We start from the raw sequence: 26,825 nt of genomic DNA, 5'->3' as shown, positions 1-26,825 counted from the left end.
CTCAGTTACCTTGTGCTCTAATGTTCACAGATAACTGAGAAAATAAGTCCTTCTTAAGATAGGAAATACTTGCTTGTGTTTAAAGAGGAGTGTTCGGTTTTACATGCCCCCAGATATATGACCATAAGAGTACAACTACAAAAAAAAATGGAGCTGGGTTATGTGGCCAAATGCAGAATTCATTGAATGCCAGTTGTAACAGACCATAATGAAGCTAAAAGTAAATTGGACTTGAAGATGTATATTTAATCATGGATGCTGAGCACACAATACAATGATATTAAATATTCAAGCATTCAAATCAGCTCAGTGCTGGGGCTGTATGTTCTAAATCTAAACGAAAACATTAAATACGTGCTCAGACCTATATTATTCTTCTAGTTCAAATACCATAAATCTTGAAGAGTTGAAATGTAAACAGTCAAGATTATTTTTGCAGCAATAGGCACTTCCTCCCGATCCACACCTAGCAACTATCACTGAGTCATTCCCGGACTCACCTTTCGAATTCTGGGTTCTTCTGGAACAATCAGAGTAGTAGCTCTGGCAGATCATCGGAGACCTTGTAGGCAGGTCAACCCCACCCCCCATTTCAGGCGGGCGGCTCTTAGAAAGTCCTGGGGGAAGAGTTCTAGATTTATATCAGATGACTTGTTTGAAGTGTGTCAGTCAACTATGGGCTGGAAAACCTTAGGAAAACTGTTACACATAATCTTTGAGCACCTCAATTTGTTCATCTATAAAATGGAAAAGTTAGTCACTCTTTCTGTGCCAGGAGTATTTTAAACATACTTCTAACATAATAATAGTTATTTTATACCTTTGGATAGGGATACCTTTGGATACCTTTTGGCTATATGTCCATTGTAAAAAATTTTGTAAATACAAAATAACAGTAAATTAGAGAAAAACATCACCCGTAATACCATTGCCAAAGATAAATGCTATTAAGTTGAATATTTTCTTCCTGACTAGTTATTTGCATATCTGTATATATAGTTAGGCGGTGGTGGTTTAGTTGCTAAGTATTGTCTGACTCTGGAGAACCCATGGACTGTAACCCACCAGCTCCTCTGTCCATGGGATTTCCCAGGCAAGAACACTGGAATGGCTTATCAGTTCTTTCTCCAGGGGATATTCCCAATGCAGGGATTGAACCAGTCTCCTGAACTGCAGGTGGTTTCTTTAGTGACTGAGCTGATGAAGAAGCCCATATATACAGTAAGAACATACTATATATACAGTTTTATATCATTTAACATTGTACTGTGAATATTTTACCACATTATTTGAAATTATTTATAAATTCTTTAAATGGTCAAATAATATCCCTTTGAAACGATGTACCATACTTTATTTAAAATCTACTAATGTTTACAGTTCTAAACTGTCATTATTTTAAATAGCCTGACAATAAATTATCACATCATTTTGCATTTATGCACGTATCACCCTCTTAAATTTTTAGGTAGCAATCTTATTCATTTTTCTAAGTTCAGTGCCCAATAAAGCACTAGAATAAGAGGAATAAAGCAAGACCTCTAAAAATATACAGTGAATAAGTGAATGAGTGATGAAATGCCAGTGAGTGTCCATTTCTGTGACACTGCCTTCTCAGAAAGGGTGGAGGCAGTTCTGCAGCCACACCAGACACAGATAGGGTAGTAGCGGGGCTCTCTTCCAAGGCAAATGGTTACCATCCTTCTCTCATGCACACCTCCTGTACTTCTGTCCGGTCAATTTCCTCCCTGAAACTCAAGGGCCAATGAGCCTTTTTATTGAAACGCAATTTCTAAAGCTTTACCTGAGAAATTGTTTGCTTTGCTCACATTTTGCCTTTGCCACAGTTTGCCTCATGTTGCATGTCAAATGCCAGAAGTCATAATAAGTAAAACATTAATGATCTAATTAAAAAGAACCATACTGGAACACTTAGCAAGGATGGGGGCCAGAGGAGGCACCTTTATTGCATCAGAGAAGATACTCACACAGGCACTGGAGAAGTTTCTCTTAAAAACTAGGTGGGCTCTGACCCTCAGAGTTCTTCTCTGAACATAATTGTCTTTAGAAAGGGGATAGTGGTAAGTATCATTTATTGAGCTTTTTAGAATGTACCAAGTAACGCTCTACGTACACTGTCTTATTTGATGCTTACAACAACCTATAAAGAAAAAAAATACAGCCCTTGACTTATAAGGAAATGGGATCTCTGCAAGGTTAAATAACTTGAGTATAGTTGGGATAACTGAACTTTGCAGTGTTGAATGGCTGTATGGCAATGGAGCCAGACAGGTCTGGATTTTAATCCTAGCTCCACCACCATTTACAAGCTGAGTGACTATGAGAAAGTTGTTTAACCTCCTTGAGCCTCCATCTGCTCTTCTATAAAATAAAGATAATAATAGTACCTAATTCATGGGCTTGTTGTGAGGATGAAAAGACATATAATACTTAGGCAGGACCTGGAATGTAGCAAGAGCACAGTAAATGTTATTTTGTTATGATTGTTTTTATTATACTATTAATATTCTTTGGTGATTATGATGGCAATACCAGACTCTGGGCTGGGGCAGTGGGCATTCAAAAATGTATAAGACATATAGTGCCTACTCTCCATGAGCTTCCAGCCTAACTTTGCCTCTAATTTTACAACTGCAAAGCTAGTAAATAATGAAGCTGGGACTTGAACTGTAACTGTGGAATTTTAAAATACTCTTCTGCTACCTACCACATCCTTCCATTGTAATGTATATTACGTTACAATGATATTGTTATTAATAGCTTATGTCTGCCTTCCCCATAAAACTGAGGTCTTGGGGGTGGGAATTCTTGTCACTCCTCCTTGTGTCCCCAGTGTCCAGTCTGGGACCTGCCACAGAGTCAGGTCCTAAGTGTGTCTGCCATTATCAACCGAAGGTCCTATGTTGGGCCATTTATCTGCTTCCCCAGGCCCCAGTCAGGTCCACAGTCCCACTGTTTCTGTCCCTTTCTATGTGTTCCATTCCCCCCTCCCCCTCTCCCCATTAGGATTCTGCAGTGAGTGATTCCCTCTGTCATCTCACCGTAAATTGATGACTCGGGTCTGCTGATGCACTGAGCCACATGGCTAATACATCAGCTAAATGGATGCCGAAAACACCACCTGCTCCTTCAGGCAAATGGCACTTTGGAAAATGGAATGTGTAATCAATAGAATTAAACCTTAAGCAGAGCTCTGTACCCATGTCCCTGTGCAGAGGCTTGGCAGGCAAACAGTGGGAAGATTTTTTTCTTTTTTCTACTCTTTCAAAGCACTTGTTTTGGCACTTGTTCAGCCAGCTCTGTAACCCCTATCACGGTCAGCATGGTATCCTCAGCATGCTGTCACTTCCCTTCCTGTTCTGCCTGAGTGTCTTAGTCAGTTGGCCTTTATGTCCTGTCTCTGGGAGACTTAGAGAGACAGTTTCCAATACACTCAGTGTAGCACAGGCAGCTGGAGTTTGAAGCAAGGAGCCTGAAGTCGGGGAGGTCTGGGTGTGACCTAAGGCAAAGATCCTCAACCTTACTGAACCGTGACTTCCTCATCCATGAAATGATGGTCATTTTCTCACTTCATAGGGTTGTTTTGAGGATCACGTATCTGAATAGCATATGTGAAAGTGCTTTGTAAACTACAAAGCCACATATGAAGGTTGGTAGTGGTGGTTTAGTCGCTAAATTGTGTCTGATTCTTGCGAGCCCATGGACTGTAGCCTTCCAGGCTCCTCTGTCCATGGGATTCTTCAAGCAAGAATACTGGAGTAGGTTTCCATTTCCTTCTCCAGGGGATCGTCCCAACCCAGGAACTGAACCTGGGTCTTCTGCATTGCAGGCAGAATTCTTCACCGACTGAGCTATAAGGGAAGCCCACAAATGAAGATGAATCATTGTTATTATTATTCCAAGGTATGGATAGGAGCATAAACTCCCTTGTATTTTCCTTTCTAACCTACCTATCCAAGGAAATGGCTTTTCAGATATGGCTGAGAAAGCCTAAGATCAAGTAGTCATTAGCTGAACTTGGTTTTACTCTTTCTAGGATTATGGCCGGAGAAGGCAATGGCCCCCCACTCCAGTACTCTTGCCTGGAAAAATCCCATGGACAGAGGAGCCTGGTGGGCTGCAGTCCATGGGGTCGGTGAGAGTCGGACACGGCTGAGCAACTTCACTTTCACTTTTCACTTTCATGCATTGGAAAAGGAAATGGCAACCCACTCTAGTGTTCTTGCCTGGAGAATCCCAGGGACCGAGGAGATGGTGGGCTGCCGTCTATGGGGTCGCATAGAGTCAGACACAACTGAAGCGATTTAGCAGCAGCAGCAGCAGGATGATGGCAAAAATTAGAAAATGGAATCCATGAGATAGGAGGGAACTTAAGGATTACTGGTGTCTTCATCTTCCTGAAAACACCAAATGGGATGACCCTGGTGCTGTGGGAGGGCTCGGAGGCCCCGGGGGCCCTGGAATGAGAGGCCGCGGTGGATTCCGCGGAGGCTTCGGTAGTGGCTTCCAAGACCGGGGTTGCGGCCACGGCTCAGGCCACGGCTGGGGCCACCTGGTCAAGGACATGAAGAAAAAGTCCCTGGAGGAGATCTACCTTTTCTCTCTGCCTATCAAGGAGCCTGAGATCACTGACTTTTTCTCGGGAGCATCCCTCAAGGATGAGGGTTTGAAGATTATGCCCGTGCAAAAGCAGACCAGTGTTGGCCAGTGGACCAGGTTCAAGGCATTTATTGCCATTGGGGATTACAATGGATATGTCGGCCTGGGTGACAAGTGCTCTAATGAAGTAGCCACTGCCATCTGTGGAGCCATCGTCCTGGCCAACCTGTCCATTGTCCCTGTGTGAAGACGCTACTGGAGGAATGAGATAGGCAAGCCCCACACAGCTCTTTGCAAGGTGGCTGGCTGCTGTGTCTCTGTGCTGGCGCACCTCATCCCTGCCCCCAGAGGCACTGGCATCGTGTCACCCCTGTGCCCAAGAAGCTGCTGCTGATGGGCGGCGTAGATGACTGCTACACTTCTGCCAGGGGCTGCGCTGCCACCCTGGGCAACTTCGCCAAGTCCACTTTTGATGCCATTTCCAAGACCTACAGTTATCTCACCCCTGACCTCTGGAAAAAGACAGTGTTCACCAAGTCTCCATATCAGGAATTCACTGGCCATCTTCTGAAGACCCATACCAGAGTCTCTGTGAAGAGGACCCAGGCCCCAGCTGCAGCCACCACATAATTTTATAAAGAGAATAATAAAGTAAAAATCGGTTTAAAAAAAAGAGGATTATTGGTGAGACTACAGACCTTGCTTTCTTTCCTTGTTATGGTTGAGGGAACCGACGTCCAGAGGGGAGAAGGATTTGGCCAGTGCCATACTGTGAATTGATGGCACAGCAAGGAATGGAGGCAGGTGGTCTTGTCTTGGTCCAGGAGTCTCTCCATGAAGCTTCCAGGCCAGAAAATCTTTCCAGGAGCTGAGGGTGGGAAGACAGTCAGGGTCAAGGCCACTTGAAGCCAAGAGCTTGCCCCTCCTTCCTCTGCACTGTGCCGGTATCACCACCCTGACAGCATAGGTGCAGAGAAGCCCCTTCTTCTCAGAATTCTTGCAACACTGCCTTCATCGTTTAGTTGGCCTTTAATTTGATGCAACCTGGTGAGATCCCTTATGCTGCTGTCCTGTGTTAGCTAATCCACAGTTCTCTAATGGAAATGATTTTGCCCCCTACTTCCAGAGGACATTTGGCAATGTCTGGAGACGTTTTTGATTGTCAAGATTTGAGAGGGGTTATTACTGGCATCTAGTGGGTAGAAATCATGGCTACTTTAAACATCCTGCAGTGCATAAGACAACACTTGACGATGAAAAACGATCTGGTCCAAAGTATCATTAGAGTCAATGTTAAGAAACCCTAATCTAGTCCATTTGTAGGGTTCTGTCTTTCTATCTTTGGCCAGACCATCAATGGTCTATGAGCTCTGTGTGGGCTTCAATGCAGTCTCGCTGTTGATTCCCTCGGTAGATTTAACATAGTAGAATCTAAGCAAATATTTCTTGGTGGGGAATGCATAGATGGGGAAAGAGCACCAGACTATAAGCAGGGACCCTTGTTTGGCCAAAGCTTCACTACCAGCAGGACTAAAGTAATCCTGGACTAGATTAGTGATTTTCAAACTGTGCTCCAGGAAACTGTAACAATATCTGCATCTGTTTGATTCTATGGCTTTTGTACATAATTTCTTACATACAAAGAATTCTGCAGTTGTAAAAATTTGTAAACCACTGAGATAGTTGAACCCTTAAGATACTTTTAGGCCAAAATCCCTCTGAAGACTCCTCAGAGGAGGACATATATAAAGGTTCTATTTTTAACAAACTCAAAGAATGCCTCGGTGATGTCAATTTATATTCTCCAGTCATGGGTTGAGGACGGTGGCCTCTCTGGCACCCTTCTAGTTTGGAGACTGTCCAGCTCCTTAGTCTTCTTGTGGCCGTGCAGCAAGCCATGAGTCTCCCTTCAGGAATCTGAATATTCAGGAATGAGCTCTGGGGGAGATTCCTGCCTGTGCCTCCAACCCCAGGAGCATTCTCTGGCTCCTAAGAAGGGCCTCAGTCAGGTGCCATTAAGCAATGGCCATTTGGTGTATTTATACACCCAGAAGCCTGTATATGCTGGTAATAGACTAGTGCAGGAGCTAATAAACTAGTGCAAGAGGAGGCACTACCTGAGACCCGGCTCAGTGAGATGCTCTGGTCGCCTCTGAAGGTGGCTGCCTGCTTCATGCCCATTGCAAAAGACCAGAGGAAATATAGCTGAGGGTACTAAGAAAAGTCAAGAAAAAAATTCAGAGAAAGACAGCTCAAGAAGAGAGAGCAAGAGCTTGATGCTATTGAGGAGTGATGTGATTGTCTCTGAGTGAGAAGTAGAATGTTCAATAAACATTCATTTGTAGTTATTATTAGAATTATCATTATTTATAGTTAACCATTGTCTGGGTTTATAGAGACCAGCAGGATTACATACTTGTAGCTTAATGTAATTGTCAGTGTCAGGTGAGCTACTTGTGTTCATAACATGCTACCTGTACAGAAACACCTTTTACTCTAGTCCCTCCTATGCTTCTTCCCTGGTAGCTCAGTTGGTGAAGAATCCGCCTGGAATGCAGGAGACCCCAGTTCGATTCCTGGGTCAGAGAGATCCGCTGGAGAAAGGATAGGCTACCCACTCCAGTATTATTGGGCTTCTCTTGTGGCTTAGCTGGTAAAGAATTCACCTGCAACCTGGGTTCAACCCCTGGGTTGGGAAGATCCCCTAGAGAAGAGAAAGGCTACCCAACTCCAGTATTCTGGCCTGGAGGATTCTATGGACTGTGTAGTCCATGGAGTTGCAAAGAGTCAGACACAACTGAGCAACTTTCACTCCTATGCTTTCATAGTTCACGTGGAAAATTGACATCAGAGAGGGGCAAGAGTGTGCCCAAATACCACGTCAAATCCCTGTGGGAACCAGAATGCCGCTGTGCTGATGCCAGGTGGCGATTCTTTGCCACACACTGGTCTGCCTCTTGGGAGGACAGTGTTTCCTTCATCTGTGGCACTCTGTCTACAGAGCAGAAAGGTCATTGACATCATTTCATCAAATCCCAACACATTCCTAGGGGAGTAAGGAAAAACAAACACAAACAAAAGAATGAACAAACAAATGAAGGGAACAGATCACTCCTAGCATTCATACAAAGAAGCCAAACTTCACTAGGGGGTGGGGAATGAGTCCTCCACCCCCACAGTAGGCCTGCTTAACTCTGGAACCTTTCAGCATGACCAGCAATCCAATAAGGCAGTACCCTGGCTGTGCCATTAGCTCATTAGGTGGAGACGAGTGTCTGCATTGATCTGTTTATCTCTCAGGCCCGGCTGCTGGAGAAAGGCCAGCTGTTTCCCTGAGAGCTGACTTTCCTCTTGACTCATCACAGAGCATCAGGGGAGTCCACTCCTTTGTCCCTTTCAAGCTCAAGGTCACTGGAGTGCAGAGCAGGAGTCAGACCACAGTGGTGCCTTCTGAGAGCTTCAGACATTGCATCTCCTCCTCCATCCTTTTAATTCTCCCCTGGAGGTGACCCCTTTGGGAAATGAAAAATATGGTGGGAAGTACTTGGCCTTGCTAGGGGACAGATCTCGGCTTGATACCAGGCACTACTGCTTGCATGCTGCCTGTATGACTTTGGGGAAGTCATTTCCCCTCTGTGAGCCCAAATGTTCTCCTTTGCAAAGCAAGGCTAATAGCACATATAGATTTCTGCAAAGATTTGTTGATATAAATATGCAAAAGAACAGGCACAATGTCTAGCTTAGTGCTAGGTGCAGAAAATCTTACCTGAGCTGCCACTTCTGAGAAACAGTGTTTTAGGAATAGTATACATATCTGTCAATCAGGATTTGATCATGGGATTTTTGTGAGATTGATATGAAAATATATGGGGGAGTATAGCTATTATTACACAAATAATTTTGTCCATAGAAGACTCATTCAGAATGGACAATATCAAGGATATATGATCTTCTACCCTGGACTCAGTTAAAATTTTCAACTTGCCTATATATCTGTTGTCTTATACGTGGCATTTAGCTCATGAAAAGTACATTGCTTAATGTGTTCATTGTATTTAATGCTTTTAAAAATAGGAAGAAGTTTGTTGAAACACCAAACATATAACCTCTTAGTCATCAATAATAATGGGGCCTGGGTTGTACTAGATAATATTGGCAAAATATGTTTTTCCAAATCACTACAACTTCATTCTTTTTATTTAAGCTTCCCATTTGATTAATATTTCCCTTTTCATTTTCTAAGTTTCCTTCTTTCCATGCTACTGTCGAATTCTTAATTTAATGCCATGTTTAAACTGTAAATATCCTCATTATAGAGAATATATAAAAGAATAATTAAATTTACATTGCTCCTAATTCCACAATCAACATGTCACTGTACTTCTTGCCAACTTTTTTCTTTGTGTTTTTGTGCATTTTTAATAAAACGGGTATCATACTGCATTTGTCTTTTTTCCCCCAATGAAATACTACGACTATTTCCTACATTTTAAATTTTCTTCAAAAAATATGTTTTAAGAACCGCATAATCCATAGCATGTATGTGAATAGCTTATTTAATTACTTCTTCTTATTCCATATTTAGGTAATTTTCAATTTTTTACTATTACAGTTTAATGCACACCCGTGCCTATGTTTGCATCTGTCATTATTTCCTTAGAATAGCATTCTTTTTATCCTTATCAAAGGCATTGACAGTAATTTATTGACCACTTTTAAAGAAAAATGACCCCCTCCCAAGTCCAAGGCTTGCATGCTGCTTTGTTAGAGTCTGGGATACCCCCTGGTGGAGGTTATAGAACATGGCCAAAAAGCATCACACACGCCCTGATAAGGGAACTCGAAAGATTCTGGGTGCAGAGTCTTTGGAATTCGGCATATGCAAAAGATGTCTCTTTCTTGCCTCCTCTTTTTCTCTCTCTCTCTCACATATACATACATCAAGATCACAGGAAATTTAAATGGAATAACCAAATGAAAAAAAATCAAGAAAGCTCAGACCTAAAGTTGTTTTCAATTTAAAGCCAGGCCCTGGCTGGCCCGCCTCCCTCCCACCCAGGTGCCTACAGCATAACATTCAGAGGCAGTTTGCTTGGCTAGAGGTGTCCTAGACAAGAAATCTGCCCATTAAGACACTAGATGGAGCCAGATGGGAAAGTTTCTGCTCTCGCTGCAGAGGAACCATTTTCTCTGCTCTTTCCTTTTCAGGAACAGTAGCATGATATGGCTGGTCTCACAGAAAACCTATTTCTCTAATATTCTTCATTTGAGCTGCCCTCAATCGGTCATTCTTAAAACATTCACTGAGCCCTTGCGCTGAGTCCGCTTTCAGACACAAAGCTGAGTCAAACACAGTCCTTGCCTCCTTCCTCTGGAGGGGTGTACAGGCCGGCGGGAGAGGCCGCTTAGTTAATAGGCTGATCTTACTTTACTTTTCTTTGCTCTTTCTAGACTCCAGGCAACAGGGCCCAACACATTGCCTGATCTTGCACTGGAATTCTCTAGCTTCTTGACTTCCTTCTTGCAATTTTCTCTCTCAGAAAAGAGGTTTTCTTTTATTTCTTTGTATCTAAATCTTAACCTCTATCAGGCCCAGTCCAAATGCTTCCTCCCCTGGGAAGCCTTTCCTGATTTTTCCCACACAGAATTCCTCTTTGATTGCTTGAAGGCTTCACTTAGTACACCAGTTCTCAAGCTTTACTATGTATCAGAATCACCTGGGGACTGGATCCCATGCTCAGTGTTTCCAATTTAGCAGATCTGGGGAACAGCCTAGGAATCTGCATTTCTAACAAGTTCTCATGATGTTTCTAATGGTCTAGGGAGCATACTTATGGGTCAGTGAACACAGGGAGATTTGGGCAGAGGTGTGGGTCTGCAGAGAGCACGTACCCTCCGTGTACCCCTTCCACTGGATGTTCATCTGAATGCTTTATCATAACCTATAATAAACTGCTAAATGAAGGAATGCCCATTCCAGGGCCTGAGAGTGGGCTCTTGTCTAATACCCGGCACTGAATTGTGCGAGGAGACACACGTGCTGATGAGGCAAGAGATGTTATTGTGAAGGCTCACGCTGGTGGAGAGCAGCAGTCTTCTCCCACGTTACCCTTCATATACTACTATGTCATCGAAAGGGGGATGATGATGATGAGGAAGATGAGGACTTTGTTCTATCTAGTCAAAAATCAAAGCAAAACAATGTCCTGAAAAAAACCTGTGACAGAAAAAAATGTCCAGCACAGCTTTAAGACCTTATGTTGAAAGGAGCTAATGAAAAAGTTGATTGGAGAATGGCATCTGCCTGCAATGCTGGAGACCCAGGTTCAATCCCTAGGTTGGGAAGATCCTTTGGAGAGGGAATGGCAGTCCACTCCTGTTTTCTTGTCTGGAGAATCCCATGGACAGAGGAGACTGGCAGGCTACACAGTCAACGGGATCGCTAAGAGTTGGACACGACTGAGTGATTAACACTCCCCTAGGGAGCACACTATGAGAACCACTTGGCTTTGAGCATTAATATGTGCCAAGTATGATGCTACATGTTAGCAACATCACAGCGATCATCACGGTCCTTGCCCGTAAGGATAGCACAGGCTGGGGACAGGAGAAAGAAACAGGACAACACTCTGCTGTTCCAGAGCCATGTGAGGAGTGCTCCAGAAGCACAAATGCAGATGCAGTTAACTGTCCTCATAGTGCTAGGAGGACCAAAGCCTTCACAGAGGGAATGGTGTCTGAGCTGGCTTGAAGGATGCCGAAGACTTCATCAGGATCAGAAAACGTCAACATCATGTGCCGAGGTACCAAAAGCCCCAGCATATTCAGCGTGTGATAAAATATTTGTTGGGTGTGGGACATGGGGAGAATGGGCAATATCCTTAGAAATGTGAGGGTGATAAGAGATAGCTTAGAAGACTTGAATGCCATGCTCAGAAGTTTTGATTTCATCCTCCAGATGAGTGAAGAAATAATAAAGAAATAAAATAGAGAAATAACATGGTAGAGATTTCCTAATGGAAGAATCAGTCTGATTGCAGTGTGGAGTCTGGACTGCCAGTGGCAAGACAGGAGGGGTGAGACCAGTGAGAAGTCTGTTAAAATTGACTAGGCAAGAAATGATGACAGCTGGACGTGATGGATTTGGGAAGTCTAATGGGCTTGGACTCAATCATGCACATCTGAGGGAGAAATGCAAAGGTCTTTGGAGCCATAGCTGAGCTTTGCCTTCCTCCCACTCCTTTCCCAAGCCCCTACCTTTAACTTCTTATCTGACTGTTATAGTTAGGTCCTGCCTGTCTCTGTGCTAGAGCACACACTACCTGAACTTCTCTGCCTCAAATCCCATCTCCTACCAGTGACTACAGCCCTGGTTCTCTCCAAAGTCTCTGTTTCTTTGTCAGATCTGTGTGCAGGTCCCTGACTGGTCACACTAACCTAACTGGGGGGTCTTAGCTGTGGCTCAGGTTTCTCATCTGTCTGTCTCAACTATCAAGTAGGGACAGTAATATTTCCTCAATGGCCTTTATTGCAAAATGCAAGAAGATAGGATGATAAATCATCCCTAGACCCATTGGACAAAGATAGGCATCATTGTTGTTGTTGTTCAGTTGCCAAGTTGTGACCCCATGGACTGCAGCATTCCAGTCCCTGTCCTTCACCGTTTCCCAGACTTTGTTCAAGTTCATGTCCATTGAATCCGTGATGCCATTCACCGATTCTCCTACTCTGTCACCCTCTTCTTCTGCCTTCAATCTTTCCTAGCATCAGGGTCTTTCCCAATGAGTTGTCTCTTCACATCAGGTGGCCAGAGTATTTGAGCTTCGGCTTGAGCATCAGTCCTTCCAATGAACATTCAGGGTTGATTTCCTTTAGGATTGACTGGTTTGATCTCCTTGCTGTCCAAGGGACTCTCAAGAGTCTTCTCCAGCACCATAGTTCAAAAGCATCAATTATTTGGTGCTCAGCCTCCTTTATGGTCCAACTCTCACATCCATACATGACTACTGGAAAGACCATATATAGCCTTGACTACATGGACCTTTGTCAGCAAAACACTGTCTAGATTTGTAATTGTTTTCCTTCCAAGAAGCAATAAAATTTTCTAATTTCATGGCTGCAGTCTATCATCCACAGAGAAGGTATATGTATTATCTGGGTGTATGTATTCATCCTGAAATGAATTATATTATTTGCAACTATGGTCTCCCTATATTCATTTAGTCATTCACTTAACAATAGTTTTTCGATTATCTCATCTGCTGCGAGCTCCATGCTAGGCATATGGAATAATAGAAAGATACAGATTTTGGAATCAGTCCTTGCTATGCCTGTGCCAGCTCTGTGACCTTAAGTAAATTACTCAACTTCTCTAAGTCTCCATTTCTCCATCCAAAAAATGAGGACTGTGATGTTTTACGCATCAGTGCTGTCATGAGGACTAAATGACTTTGATAAGATAGAGCCTAGACAGTGCCTGGTCACGTAATCAGTGTATCAGTTCAGTTCAGTTGCTCAGTCGTGTCTGACTCTTAGCGACCCCGTGAACCGCAGCACGCCAGGCCTCCCTGTCCATCAGTGTTCAGTATCAGTCTCCTTCCTCCCATTACTCTCATTTTTTCATTCATTCGACAAGTATGCAATACAATATGTACAGGGCGCCACACCAGGCACTGAGGAAGACGTAGCCTCACTCTCTTGGAGCTCACATCCAGCTGGACCAATTACCTTATGAAGGCTTCCCAGAGAAAATGACAGTTAGGCGAAGACTTGAAAGGTAAATAGAAGTTAGTCAGACAAAGATCTGTGAAAGAATGTTCCAGGCTGGTTTAAGACTCCAGAGGCCTGAGACTATGAGGAATACTGGAGAAAGTCAAAGCAGTTCAAGATGGCTGGAGCATCGTTGAGGACTGATGAGAGCAGAAGCCGATCAGGACACCAGTTGAAGGTAGCTACTGAGAAAAACATGCTTCCAAAGGATTATGGCAGGAGAATGACATGGTCAGTGTTGCATCTTAGAAAGATACCTCGGAATTCACTGTGGAGATTACTGGAGGCAGGAGATTATTGCAGTAATCAACATGAGAAATTATGTAGTCTTTAACTGAAATAGCAGCTGTAGGAATGGAGAAGCAGACATTTTAAGATCTGTTTATGATAGGATACCAGAGAGAGAGAGCTAAATAGTGGAAGGAATTCTAGAATGACACCTAGGTTTCTAATATGAGTAATCAAGAGAATAATGATGCCATACCCTGAGCTAAAGCCAGGTGACTAAGGGGAGGAGCACGTTTTGGTAAAACTTATGACTTCAGTTGACATGGATTTTGAAGTACCTGTAAGACATCATCCTGGCGGTACTGAGGTCATGTTCTCAGATCACTCCAGGCCCAGGCCTTGATCTCAGTCCATCTTTCTTCCCAGTTGGTCATGTGAGCCAAACCATGTATTCTCAGCAGACAGATATAGTAGAAACCATTTTGAGTGAAAAGGGTACAGACTTTGCATGGGTAATTGAGATTTGAGGACCAATGGCAGAGTTTAGAGAAACAGTTTACTTAAAAGTCGACCCCATATTAATTAACTAGAATACTTGTCTAATAAAGAGCTGAGAATACATCAGGGTTTGGGTATCACATTTCCTGAATCAACAATTCCAACATGTAATGATGAACCTTTTTGCTGATTTGGCAATTTGCATGAAAGGTTTCATAGAGGTTTAAATGTTGTATCATCACTGATTGTACGTTTAACAAATCCTTTTAAGGGAAAAGAATAAGGTTATACCCACTCATTCACTTATTCATTCTTCACACATTTACTAAGCAGAAGCTTGTAGCGAGGCTCTGTACCAGTTTAGAAACACAGAAGTGAAGGAGTTGCTGTGGGTGAAAGCTTCAAGTCTAGTGGGGAAACAGGGGAGTAAACGGACAACGGCAAGTCAATGAGCGAAATACCAGGATAGATGCCAGAAACAGGGTAGAGCGGACGGCACAGGCAGAGGGGGCCTTTCGGGAACTGGGGCTCCTGATGTTATTAATAACTCCCCACAGGGCTTCTTCTGGTTTTGAGGAAATACCGTTACCGAATATTTAATAAATAATTCATTCTTTTTTGTCAAAAGGCTATGGCAAGTCTCTGAGTAATACGTTTGGATTATTAAGGTAGTTCTGACAGCTTTGGTGGTCATCAACAAGGTTTTCTAGTCTCCCACAGCTGGTATTCAGAGAAAATCACCCCTGGAATACTGTTTATCTCTGGTACCACAACATAAAAAGAGAAAGAATGATAAATAAAAATCAAATATTTTCTTCATGTGTAGAATACCAATGTTCTCCTTAGGAAGAAGAAAATCATTTAAAAATACATAATAAAATAACTACTATGAGCTTCCACACTTCTTGGAGTGTGTGTGCCTGAGGACTAGAAAAGCAGCACTTGTCCCTGCTTTGTGTGAATGAGGCAGCAAATGGGATTTGGTGTCAGACTGACCTCAAAGTCTTTGTGACCTTGAGAAAGTCACTTTTCATAGCTCAGATCCAGTTCTTTCATTCACAAAACATATATTTATATAATATAAATTGTACCTCAGAGGACAGTCTTGGATATTAAATAAAATATTTGGAAAGTCTAGTGCAGTATCTCGGAGAAGGCAATGGCACCCTACTCAAATACTCTTGCCTGGAAAATCCCATGGACTGCAGCCTACCAGGCTCCTCCATCCATGGGATCTCTAAGAGTCAGACACGACTGAGCGACTTCACTTTCACTTTTCACTTTCATGTATCGGAGAAGGAAATGGCAACCCACTCCAGTATTCTTGCCTGGAGAATCCCAGGGACGGGGGAGCCTGGTGGGCTGCTGTCTGTGGGGTCGCACAGAGTCGGACACGACTGAAGTGACTTAGCAGCAGCAGTGCAGTATCTAGATTTTTTACATTTTATTTATTTAATTTTTTATTTCATTGGCTGTCCCTATTGGCTCAGATGGTAAAAAATCTGTTGCAATGCAGAAGACATAGGTTTGATCCCTGGGTCAGGCAGATCCCCTGGAGAAGGCAATGGCAACCCACTCCAGTATTCTTGTCTGGAGAATTCCATTGACAGAGGAACCTGGCAGGCTACAGTCCATGGGTTCACAAAGAGCCAGACATGACTGAGCAACTAACACTTTCTCTTTCATAGTTGCTTTACAATGTTGTCTTAGTTTCTGCTGTACAACAAAGTGAATCAGATTTACACACACATGGATCCTGTCTTTGGGGGGTTTCCTTCCTATTTAGGTCACCACAGAGCACCAAATAGAGTTCTCTGTGTTTTGTAGTCGGATTTCATTACTTATCTATTCTGTACATAATAGCGTATATATGTCAATCCCAGTTTCTCAATTCATCCCACTTCCCCCCTTACCCTCTTGGTATCCATACATTTCTTCTCTGTGTCTACGTCTCTATTTCTGCTTTGCAAGTAGGTTCACCTATGCCATTTTTCTAGATTTCACATATACATATTAATATATGATATTTGTTTTTCTCTTTCTGACTTACTTCACTCTCTATGAGAGTCTCTAGGTCTATCTACATCTCTGCAAATGGTAAAATTTTGTTCCTTTTTATGGCTGAGGTAATCAGTCAGTTCAATTCAGTCGCTCAGTTATGTCTGACTCTTTGTGACCCCATGAACCACAGCACACCTGACCTCCATCACCAACTCCCGGAGTTCACCCAAACCCATGTCCATTGAGTTGGTGATGCCATCCAACCATCCCATCTTCTGTCGTCCCCTTCTCCTCCTGCCCTCAATCTTTCCCAACATCAGGATCTTTCCAAATGAGTCAGCTCTTTGCATCAGGTGGCCAAAGTATTGGAGTTTCAACTTCAACATCAGTCCTACCAATGAACACCGAGGACTGATCTCCTTTAGGATGGACTGGTGAGATGTCCTTTTAGTTCAAGAAACTCTCAAGAGTCTTCTTCAACACCACAATTCAAAAGCATCAATTCTTCAGCACTCAGGTTTCTTCACAGTCCAACTCTCACATCTGTGCATGACCACTGGAATAACCATAGCCTTGACTAGATGGACCTTTGTTGAGAAAGTAATGTCTCTGCTTTTTAATATGCTATCTAGGTTGGTCATAACTTTCCTTCCAAGGAGTAAGCGTCTTTCAATTTCATGACTGCAATCACCATCTGCAGTGATTTTTGGAGCCCAGAAAAATAGTCGCCACTGTTTCCACTGTTTCCCCATCTATTTGCCATGAAGTGATAGGACTGGATCCCATGATCTTAGTTTCTTGAATGTTGAGTTTTAAGCCAACTTTTTCACTCTCTTCTTTCACTTTCATCAAGAGGCCTTCTAGTTCTTCTTTGCTTTCTGCTATAAGGGTGGTATCATCTGCATATCTGAGGTTATTGATATTTCTCCCGGCAATCTTGATTCCAGCTTGTGCTTCATCAAGCCCAGCATTTCTTATGATGTACTCTGCATGTAAGTTAAATAAGTAAGGTGACAATATACAGTCTTGACATACTCCTTTTCCTATTTGGAACCAGTCTATTGTTCTATGTCCAATTTTAACTGTTGCTTCCTGACCTGCATACAGGTTTCTCAGGAGGCAGGTCAGGTGGTCTGGCATTCTCATCTCTTTCAGAATTTTCCACAGTTTATTGTGATCCACACAGTCAAAGGCTTGGGCATAGTCAATAAAGCAGAAATAGATGTTTTTCTGGAACTCTTTTGCTTTTTCAATAATCCAGTGGATGTTGGCAATTTGATCTTTTGTTCCTCTGCCTTTTCTAAAACCAGCTTGAACATCTGAAAGTTCATGGTTCTTGTATTGCTGAAGCCTGACTTGGAGAATTTTGAGCATCACTTTACTAGCGTGTGAGATGAGTGCAATTGTGCGGTAGTTTGAGCATTCTTTGGCATTGCATTTCTTTGGGATTGGAATGAAAACTGACATTTTCCAGTCCTGTGGGCACTGTTGAATTTTCCAATCTTGCTGGCATATTGAGTGCAGCACTTTCACAGCATCATCTTTCAAGGTTTGAAATAGCTCCACTGGAATTCCATCACCTCCACTAGCTTTGCTCGTAGTGGTGCTTCCTAAGGCCCACTTGACTTCACATTCCAGGATGTCTGGCTCTAGGTGAGTGATCACACCATCGTGATTATCTGGGTTGTGAAGATGTTTTTAATAGAGTTCTGTATATTCTTGCCACCTCTTCTTAATATCTTCTGCTTCTGTTAGGTTCCTACCATTTCTTTCCTTTATTGAGCCCATCTTTGCATGAAATGTTCCCTTGATAGCTCTAATTTTCTTGAAGAGATCTCTAGTCTTCCCCCATTCTATTGTTTTCCTCGATTTCTCTGCATTGATCGCTGAGGAAGGCTTTCTTACCTCTCCTTGCTATTCTTTGGAACTCTGCATCAAAAGGGTATATCTTTCCTTTTCCTTTGCTTTTCGCTTCTCTTCTTTTCACAGCTATTTGTAAGGCCTCCTCAGACAGCCATTTTGCTTTTTTGCATTTTTTTTCTTGGGGATGGTCTTGATCCCTGTCTCCTGTACAATGTCACGAACCTCCATCCATAGTTCATCAGGCACTCTGTCTGTTAGATCTAGTCCCTTAAATCGATTTCTCACTTCCACTGTATAATGGTAAGGGATTTGATTTAGGTCATACCTGAATGGTCTAGTGGTTTTCTCCACTTTCTTCAGTTTCAGTTTGAATTTGGCAATAAGGAGTTAATATTCCATTGTATATATGTTCCACATCTTCTTTATGCATACCTCTGCTGATAGACATTTAGGTTGCTTCCATGTCCTGGCTGTTGTAAATAGTGCTGCAATGAACACTGAGGGGTGCAAGTAGCTTTTTCAGTTATGATTTTCTCTAGGTATTTGCCCAGGAGTGGGATTGCTGATCATATGGTAGTTATAGTTTTGGTTTTTTAAGGAACCTCTGTACTGTTTTCCATAGTGGCTGTATCAACTTACCTTCCCACCAACAGTACAAGAGGGTTCCCTTTTCTCCATATCCTCTCCAACATTTATTGTTTGTAGATTTTCTGATGATGGCCGTTCTGGTTGGTGTGAGGTGATACCTCCGTGTAGTTTTGATTTGTATTTCTCTAGTAATTAGTGTTGTTGAGCATCTTTTCATGTGTTTGTTGATAATCTGTATATCTTCTTTGGAGAAATGTCTCTTTAGATCTTCTGGCATTTCTCGATTGAATTGTTTGTTTGTTTTTTGATAGTGAGGATAGGAAGCTGCATGAGCTGATTTTTTTCTCCAGCTTATTGAGGTATAATTTATATATTTAAGCTATACAGCTTGATGTTTTGGTATAGATATATATATATATAAATGGTAAAATAATCACCGCCATCAAGCTAATTAACATATCCATCACTACACAGTTTCCTTTTTTTTTCTTCTCTAAAGAGAACAGTTAAGATCTACTCTCTTAGCAAATTTCAAATATACAATGTGGTATTAACTATAGCCACTATGATGTATATTAGTTCCTCAAAACATATTCTTTTTTTAACTGATAGTTTGTACCCTTGAGCAATCATCTCCCCATTTACCCTGCATCCCAGACCCTGGCAACTACCATTCTATTCTGCTTCTATGACTTCAATTATTTTTGATTCTTCATGTAAGTATGATTATGCAGTATTTGTCTTTCTGTGTCTTGCTTATTTCATTTAGTGTAATATCCTTCAAGTACAGCCGTGTTGTGACAGATGGCAAGTTTTCCTTCTTTTTCAAGGCTGAATAATATTTCATTTATATATGTGTGTGTTTGTATCATATTTTCTTTATCCATCTGTTAATGGACATTTTGGTTATTTCCATATTTTCACTACTGTGAATAATACTGCAGTGAATATGGGAATGCAGATATCTCTCTAAGATACTGATTCCATATACCTAGAAGTGAAATTGATGGATCATAAGGTATTTCTGTTTTTAATTTTTTTGAGTATTTCCATAGTGACAGTGTTGTTGTTGTTGTTTTGTCGCTAAGTTGTGTCCAACTCTTTTGCAACCCCATGGGCTATAGCCACCAGGCTCCTCTGTCCATGAGATTTCCCAGCCAAGACTACTGGAGTGGGTTGCCATTTCCTTCTCCGAGGTATCTTCGTGACCCAGAGATTGAACCTGCATCTTCTGCGTTGGCAGAGGAGTCTTTATCTCTGAGACACTGGGGAAGCCGAATAGTGACAGTACTGATTACATTTCCAGCGATAGTTCACGAGTTCCCTTTAGTACATCCTCACAAACCTTATATTTTGTCTTTTTAATAACAGTTATTCTAACATATGTGAGGTGGTGCCTTATCGTGGTTTTAATTTACATAGCCCTGATGAATAGTGATACTGAGCACCCTTTCATATATCTGTTATCCATTTGTATTTCTTGTTTTAATTTTCTTTGAGAAATATCTATTCAGGGTCCTTTGCCCATTTTTAAACTGTTATTTTTTTCTTTACTATTAAGTTATATGAGTTCCGTGTATATTTTGTATATTAACCCCTTATCAGATATATGATTTGAAACTATTTTTCCCAATCCACAGGTCAACTATTTACACTGTTGGTTGTTTCCTGTGCTATGCAGAAGCACTTTAATCTGATGCAGTTCTATTTGTCTATTTTTACTATTGTTGCCTATGCTTTTCGTGTAATATCCAAAAAACTCATTGTCCGGATCAGTGTCAAGAATCATTTTTCCTAATGTTTTCTTCTAGTAGTTTTACATTTAATCCATTTTTTTAATTGATTTCTATATATTAGGTGAGCTAAGGACCAATTTTATTTTTCTGCAAGTTCTATCCAGTTTTCCTTATATCATTTATTGAAGGAAGTATCTTTCTCCTATTAGCACCCTTGTTAGGGGTCAGTCGACCTGAAGTGCATGGATTTATTTCTGGGCTGTCTATTCTCTTCTATTAGTATATATGTCTATTTTATGCCAGTAGCATACTACTTAGATTACTGTAGCTTTGTAGCATATTTTAGAGTCAGGAAATGTGATGATTCCAACTTTGTTCCTTTTGCTCAAGATTGTTGTGGCTATGCACTCTCTCCTATGTTTCTGTATGAATTTTAGGATATTTTTTCTATTTCTGTGAAGAATCCCATTGGAATTTTGACACGGATTGTACTGAATCTGTAGATCACTTTGGATAGTATGGAAATCTTATTGTTAATTATTCCAATCCATGAATATGGATGTCTTTCCACCTATCTCTCTCTTCTTTGATTTCCTTCATTAGTGTTTTGTAATTTTCAGTGTATAAGTCTTTCACCCCCTTAATTAAATTTGTTCCCAAGAATTTTATTCTTCTTGTTGCTATTGTGAATAGAATTATTTTAGTTTTCAGTTTCTGTAGTTCAGTGTTATAGAAACACAACAATTTTTTGTATGTTAATTTTGTATCCTACAACTTTAATTAATTAATTTATTAGTTCTAAGAGGTTTTTTGTTGAGCTTTTATATGCTTAATTTTTTTTCTATATTTAAAAAAATGTACATGATTATGAACTGATGCATAAGATGCCCATATTTGGGCAAGTAACTCTAACTTGTATTCATCTTTTTCTGACTTCAGTGTATTTTATTGTAATACTCATTGACAATACACTCACTTGCTACTTATAAAATATGGAAATTTTTTAGGATATTGCAATCATAAATGAGATAACAGGTCAGAGTATATTAATTTGGAAACATTTGAGAAATTCAGGGGTGAATGTTTGCTCTAGTCTTTGGATCAATTGTGATCTCTTGACACCAAATTCCCATTGACATAGATATGTAAGATGCTCGAATTTTATCAGTTTGATCCTTAGAATTCCTAAATGTATCTTCATGGTATAATTCCCAGAGTATGATAACTTATTTTTCTGAATCAATAGACAGGACACATATAAATACAATTAACAAACTGAGACAAGTAGTATATCAGAGAGCTTGGAGTCCATTTGCTTGAGCTCACCATTTATTATGTACCTGTTTGAAAAATACCCAGACCAGAATTTGAATCTTAGTCCTACTACATAGTTCTTTGTTTCATTACCTTCTATGAGTCAACAGACTCCTTACTAATTTATTGGGAATAATATTCCGTTCCGTTCCGTCACTCAGTCGTGTCCAACTCTTTGCGACCCCGTGGACTGTAGCCTACCAGGCTTCTCCGTCCATGGGATTCTCCAGGCAAGAATACTGGAGTGGGTTACCGTTTCCTTCTCCAGGGGATCTTCCCGACCCAGGGATCGAACCCAGGTCTCCTGCATTGGAGGCAGACGCTTTAACCTCTGAGCCACCAGGGAAGCCATCAATGACTATAAATAAGATAAAGTTAAATAATGAAAATCAGTGATTCTCACCCTTAGCTGTGCCTTAGTATTACCTGGGAATGTTTTAAAACATACCCCTTCCCCTAGATTCAAACTTAGTTTGGTGTTGGGTCAGAGCGTCAGTAGTTTTTAACACTGAAGCTTTTAGCACCACATCACAGTTCATTGTTGATCACATTTGCACCTAGACACATTACTGGGGTTCCAGTGTGACTCAGCTCTAACCTACTGTGTGGCCATAAGCAAAGCCTCTTTCTCTCATTAGTACTTGACTTTCCTCATCCATTAAACAGCATCATCAACAATATCAAATGTGGTTCATAGCCCCTCTTGTACCCACTTTGCAAGGCTGCTAGAACATAAAAGAATGAACAAAAGAATATTTTATAAACATATAATAAAGCATTCATATTCTGTGAGGGGAGAACTCTCTTATATCAACATTTAAACATAGTAAAATGTCTTCTATCTTAAAACGAAAAATAGAAATAGCTTCCTCAACCCGATATCTTCTCCACGTTCCCTCTTTCACTCTTCTGCTCTGCCTTTCCCTGCCCCCTCCTTTATAGCCAAAGGTTGTTAAAAAGCATTTACTACCCTTGCTATCTATACTTTCTCATTTCCTGCTCATTTCCCAATGCTTCAAAGTCTGGCTTCTGCTCCTCTCTACTGAAGCTGTTCTGACCAGTGTTATCAAGTGCTTTTCCTAATTTTTGCTGTGACACTGCTGACCACTCCCTTCCTCTGGAAACAAAATTTCCCATGGGCTTCTGCGACATAGCATTCTGTTTGGTGCCCTTCTAGCTCGTTGGCCATACCTTTCCAGTTTCCTTTCCTGGCAACTGTAACTATTGTTCAGGTGTTAGAATTTGTCAAGGCTCTGTCCTAGGCTGCCTTCTCTTTCATTCTCTACCGCCTCTCTGCATGATCTCATCCCATCCCATGGTTTCAATTATCATCTCTCGGCAGCAGACATCCAAATCTGTGCCTCAGCCCTTTGTTTTCTCTGGAGCTCCAAACCTTTCGATCCAACTTCCTACTTAATAGCTCTCCTATGATATCCCACAGGCATGTCAGTTGTGCTTTAAAACAGAACTCATTGTCTCTCTCCAAATTCAAAACTAGTTTTGTTTTTTTTTTTTTTTGCACCAGGTTGGAAAATTCTATGGCCATTTATTTCATTTTCCAGGGCCAGAAACCCTCAAATCATTTGTGACTCCTCTCCCCGCAACCCTCAAAAGCAGCAGGACTCAGGCACTCAGACTTATCGATTGATTCCTTTTCCCCTTACTTCTCTACTTTAGGTGACCATCATGTCACTTTTCCGCTTAGAAGCTTCTGGAACTTCCCATATTATTAAAGGCAAGGCTTTCAAACTTGGCTGACAAAATCTAGCATGATCTGGTGTTTGCCTCTCTTTCCAACTCACTTATCTCCTCTCCTTACAGTTCCTCCTGTAGCTATAGAAAACTTTTTAGTTCCCTGGATGTACTTTGCTCTCTCTTATCTCTGACATCCTCTTGTCAGGAATGCTTTGCCTTGCTCCTTTCATCCTATCTGAGCTAACTCCCACTTGCCCTTCAGAATTACATCTATATGCTACTTTCTCTAGGGCACATTCATTGATTCCCTTGGTCCCGAGTTTGCTGACCTTTCTGTTTATTCTCACAGCTCCCTGTGCCTACTCCTCTCACAGGCTTGTTAGTAATTGCCTACTTATCTGTCTCTAGCCCAAAAAGTGATAGTAAGGATGGACCGTGATTTTCTTGTTCTTTTCTATATTTCCAGTGGCCAGCATTACTGCCTGGCATATGATTGATGCTTAGTATATACTTGTCAGATGAGTGAGTGAAGGAATAAATGAATGAATGATGAATAAATGAAGAGGCCTCTGGCCTCAAGCAACTCAGCTAATCGTAGATGACAGATATAGTTTCCATTGTCTGTAATGGAAGTGGAATAGAATTAGTAGTAACTTGGTGCAAAGTACTAAGAAAAGGAAAAGGAGATACTTCAATTGGCAAAATCGGCAATGATATTTCAGTGGAGATGGCAGTGGAGCCAGCCCTTAATAAAATATCAACTATAATAATTCGGGTGATGGTAAGTGCTGTAAATGAGTGCTTACAATGTGTTCGTTGTTTGCTGTTGTTTACTCGCTAAGTGAAAAGGCCAGTTTTCATTCCAATCCCAAAGAAACGCAATGCCAAAGAATGTTCAAACTACCACACAATTGTACTCATCTCACACACTAGCAAAGTAATATTCAAAGTTCTCCATCCGAGGCTTCAACAGTACATGAACTGAGAAATTCCAGATGGATTTAGAAAAGGCAGAGGCACCAGAGATCAAATTGTCAACATCCGTTGAATCATAGAAAAAGCAAGATAATTCCAGAAAAACATCTACTTCTGCTTTATTGACTATACCAAAGCCTCTGACTGTGTGGATCATGACAAACTGTGGAAAATTCTTAAAGAGATGGGAATACAAGACCACCTTACCTGCCTCCTGAGAAATCTGTATACATATCAAGAAGCAACAGCTAGAGCTGGACATGGGAAAACAGATAGGTTCAAAATCAGGAAAGGAGTACACCAAGGCTGTATATTGTCATCCTGCTTATTTAACTTATATGCAGAGTATATCATGCAAAATACTGGACTGGATGAAGGACAAGCTGGAGTCAAGATTGCTGGGAGAAATATCAATCACCTCAGATATGCAGATGACACCACCCTTATGGCAGAAAGTGAAGAGGAACTTGATGAAAGCGAAGCGCCTTTTGATGAAAGTAAAAGAAGAGAGTGAAAAATCTGACTTAAAACTCAACATTCAAAAAACAAAGATCATGCCATCCAGTCCTATCACTTCATGGCAAATAGATGGGGAAACAATGGAAACAGTGACAGACTTTCTTTTCGTGGACTCCAAAAATCACTGCAGATGATGACTACAGTTATGAAATTAAAAAACGCTTGCTCCTTGGGAGTTGGTGATGGACAGGAAGGCCTGGCGTGCTGTGATTCATGGGGTCACGGAGAGTCGGACACGACTGAGCAACTGAACTGAACTGAACTGAACTTAAGAAAGTAAATCTAAAATTCTTTCACCACAATAAAAGAAATGATAACTATGCAATAGCATGAAGGTGGTAGCTAATGCTATGAGGGTAAACATGTTGCAATATATAAGTGTATTAAATCAACACTGTTGTAGGACCTAAATCTACACAGTTGTTGTTTTTTTGCATCAATTATATCTCAATAAAACTGTAAAAATAAACAAGACAAAAAACAGTTATCAAATGAGACAATACATGGGAGAACAAAAACTTTTAAAAAACAGCATGAATGAGCTTGATGGGCTCAGAAACAGGCTGTATTTTTTGTAAAGGATCTCACAAAACTCTCTCTCACTCTCTCTCTCTCACACACACACACACACACACACACACACACAGAGTTCTGTTCAGAAACATCCAAGGATCCCGTTTAATATTAGCCAACAAAGCAATAGCATGTCTGTGCTGACTCAGCTTTGAGCTCTGTTAGCAGTCCTGCCTCCTGGAAATGAATGAAGGAAACTCAAAAGCCTAGGAATGTTCCACTGATGTGGTATAGATTAGCTTTGGTAGTAAAGATCGGAAGGGATTGAAATAGCGCACAACAAAAAAGAACTGCCATATGGACAAGTCCATTTGGTGAAAAATACTTTAATGACAAGCAGCAATGATGGCCACCTCCTCTCCTCTCTGGAATGCCGTTCCCTAGGGAATACCTCAACACTGAAGCCCATGGCCAGGGCACCCACGGGCAGTTTACTGAAGGAAAAGAAAAGCCTATCAGAACTGTCATTCTGTCTCTTGCTTCTGTCACCCCATGACTTGTTTGTGAAATTCCTAAATTTGGTTGTGAGCTGACTGTTTTGACAGTCTGTCTTAATGAATGTTTTCCTTAAGCTCTTTGGGGTCTGCATATTTTTCTGCATCTGGGTGATATGGAAAGACTTCCTTCTTTTTAGGAGCTAGGGAGCCTCTTAAAATGTCTCTTAGAGAATCTACCACATCAGAAGTCTTCAATGAGAACTGCAGGGCACTCTTGCTAAAAAAATAACTTTCCTTCCTCTGAGTCCCAACCAAAAATGAGTTTTAATTATTTTAGTAAGAACTTTTAAAGAGATAGTCCTGATAAATAATAATGCTCGATTCTTTTTTTAAATAAATTTTTTCATTTTCAGTGAATTTCATTTATTGCTTGAATGTTATGTTTGTATTTGACCTCATATGAGAACAATGGTATTTCGTGAGTATCTGTTTTCTGCTTTATATAGCCAGGGTTGCCTTTGGGCAGTGTCATCTGTGTGGAATTCAGAAAACTGAAATCCTTTTGGGAGATGTCACAAGATCCCCATTTATTGTGTCACACATTGAGGAAAAAAAAATTAAGGTTAATTAAGAAGGACTGATGCTAAAGCTGAAACTCCAATACTTTGGCCACCTCAAGCGATGAGTTGACTCACTGGAAAAGACTCTGATGCTGGGAAGGATTGGGGGTGGGAGGAGACGGGGACGACAGAGAATGAGATGGCTGGATGGCATCACCGACTCAATGGACATGAGTTTGAGTGAACTCCGGGAGTTGGTGAGGGACAGGGAGGCCTGGTGTGCTGTGATTCATGGGGTCGCAAAGAGTCGGACACGACTGAGCGACTGAACTGAACTGAAGGAGTAACCAGGGAAAATTGGGTCTATGTACCTCCTTTGTCCCAGTCTAGGAACTAAAAATCTGATCACAATAGTTAGATCAGATTCATCAAGTTCAAGCTTTTCTCTC

The 26,825-nt window shown here is 41.3% G+C and overlaps 1 protein-coding gene and 1 pseudogene across 1 annotated transcript in view; both read left to right on the top strand.

Moving 5' to 3' along the window:
* LOC148778012 (small ribosomal subunit protein uS5-like) overlaps window positions 1–5,250 on the top strand; it is a 106,019-nt pseudogene extending 100,769 nt beyond the window's left edge.
* Window positions 1–26,825, top strand: part of AGBL4 (AGBL carboxypeptidase 4) — a 1,400,873-nt gene that overhangs the window by 961,545 nt on the left and 412,503 nt on the right. The window lies entirely within an intron of this gene.

Source organism: Moschus berezovskii, chromosome 4 (assembly GCF_049115385.1).
Source record: "Moschus berezovskii isolate FMDL1 chromosome 4, NW_MosBer_1.0, whole genome shotgun sequence".
Lineage (NCBI taxonomy): Eukaryota > Metazoa > Chordata > Mammalia > Artiodactyla > Moschidae > Moschus > Moschus berezovskii.
Note: the sequence above shows the minus strand (reverse complement) of the source record. Positions and strands in the feature narration are given on the sequence as shown.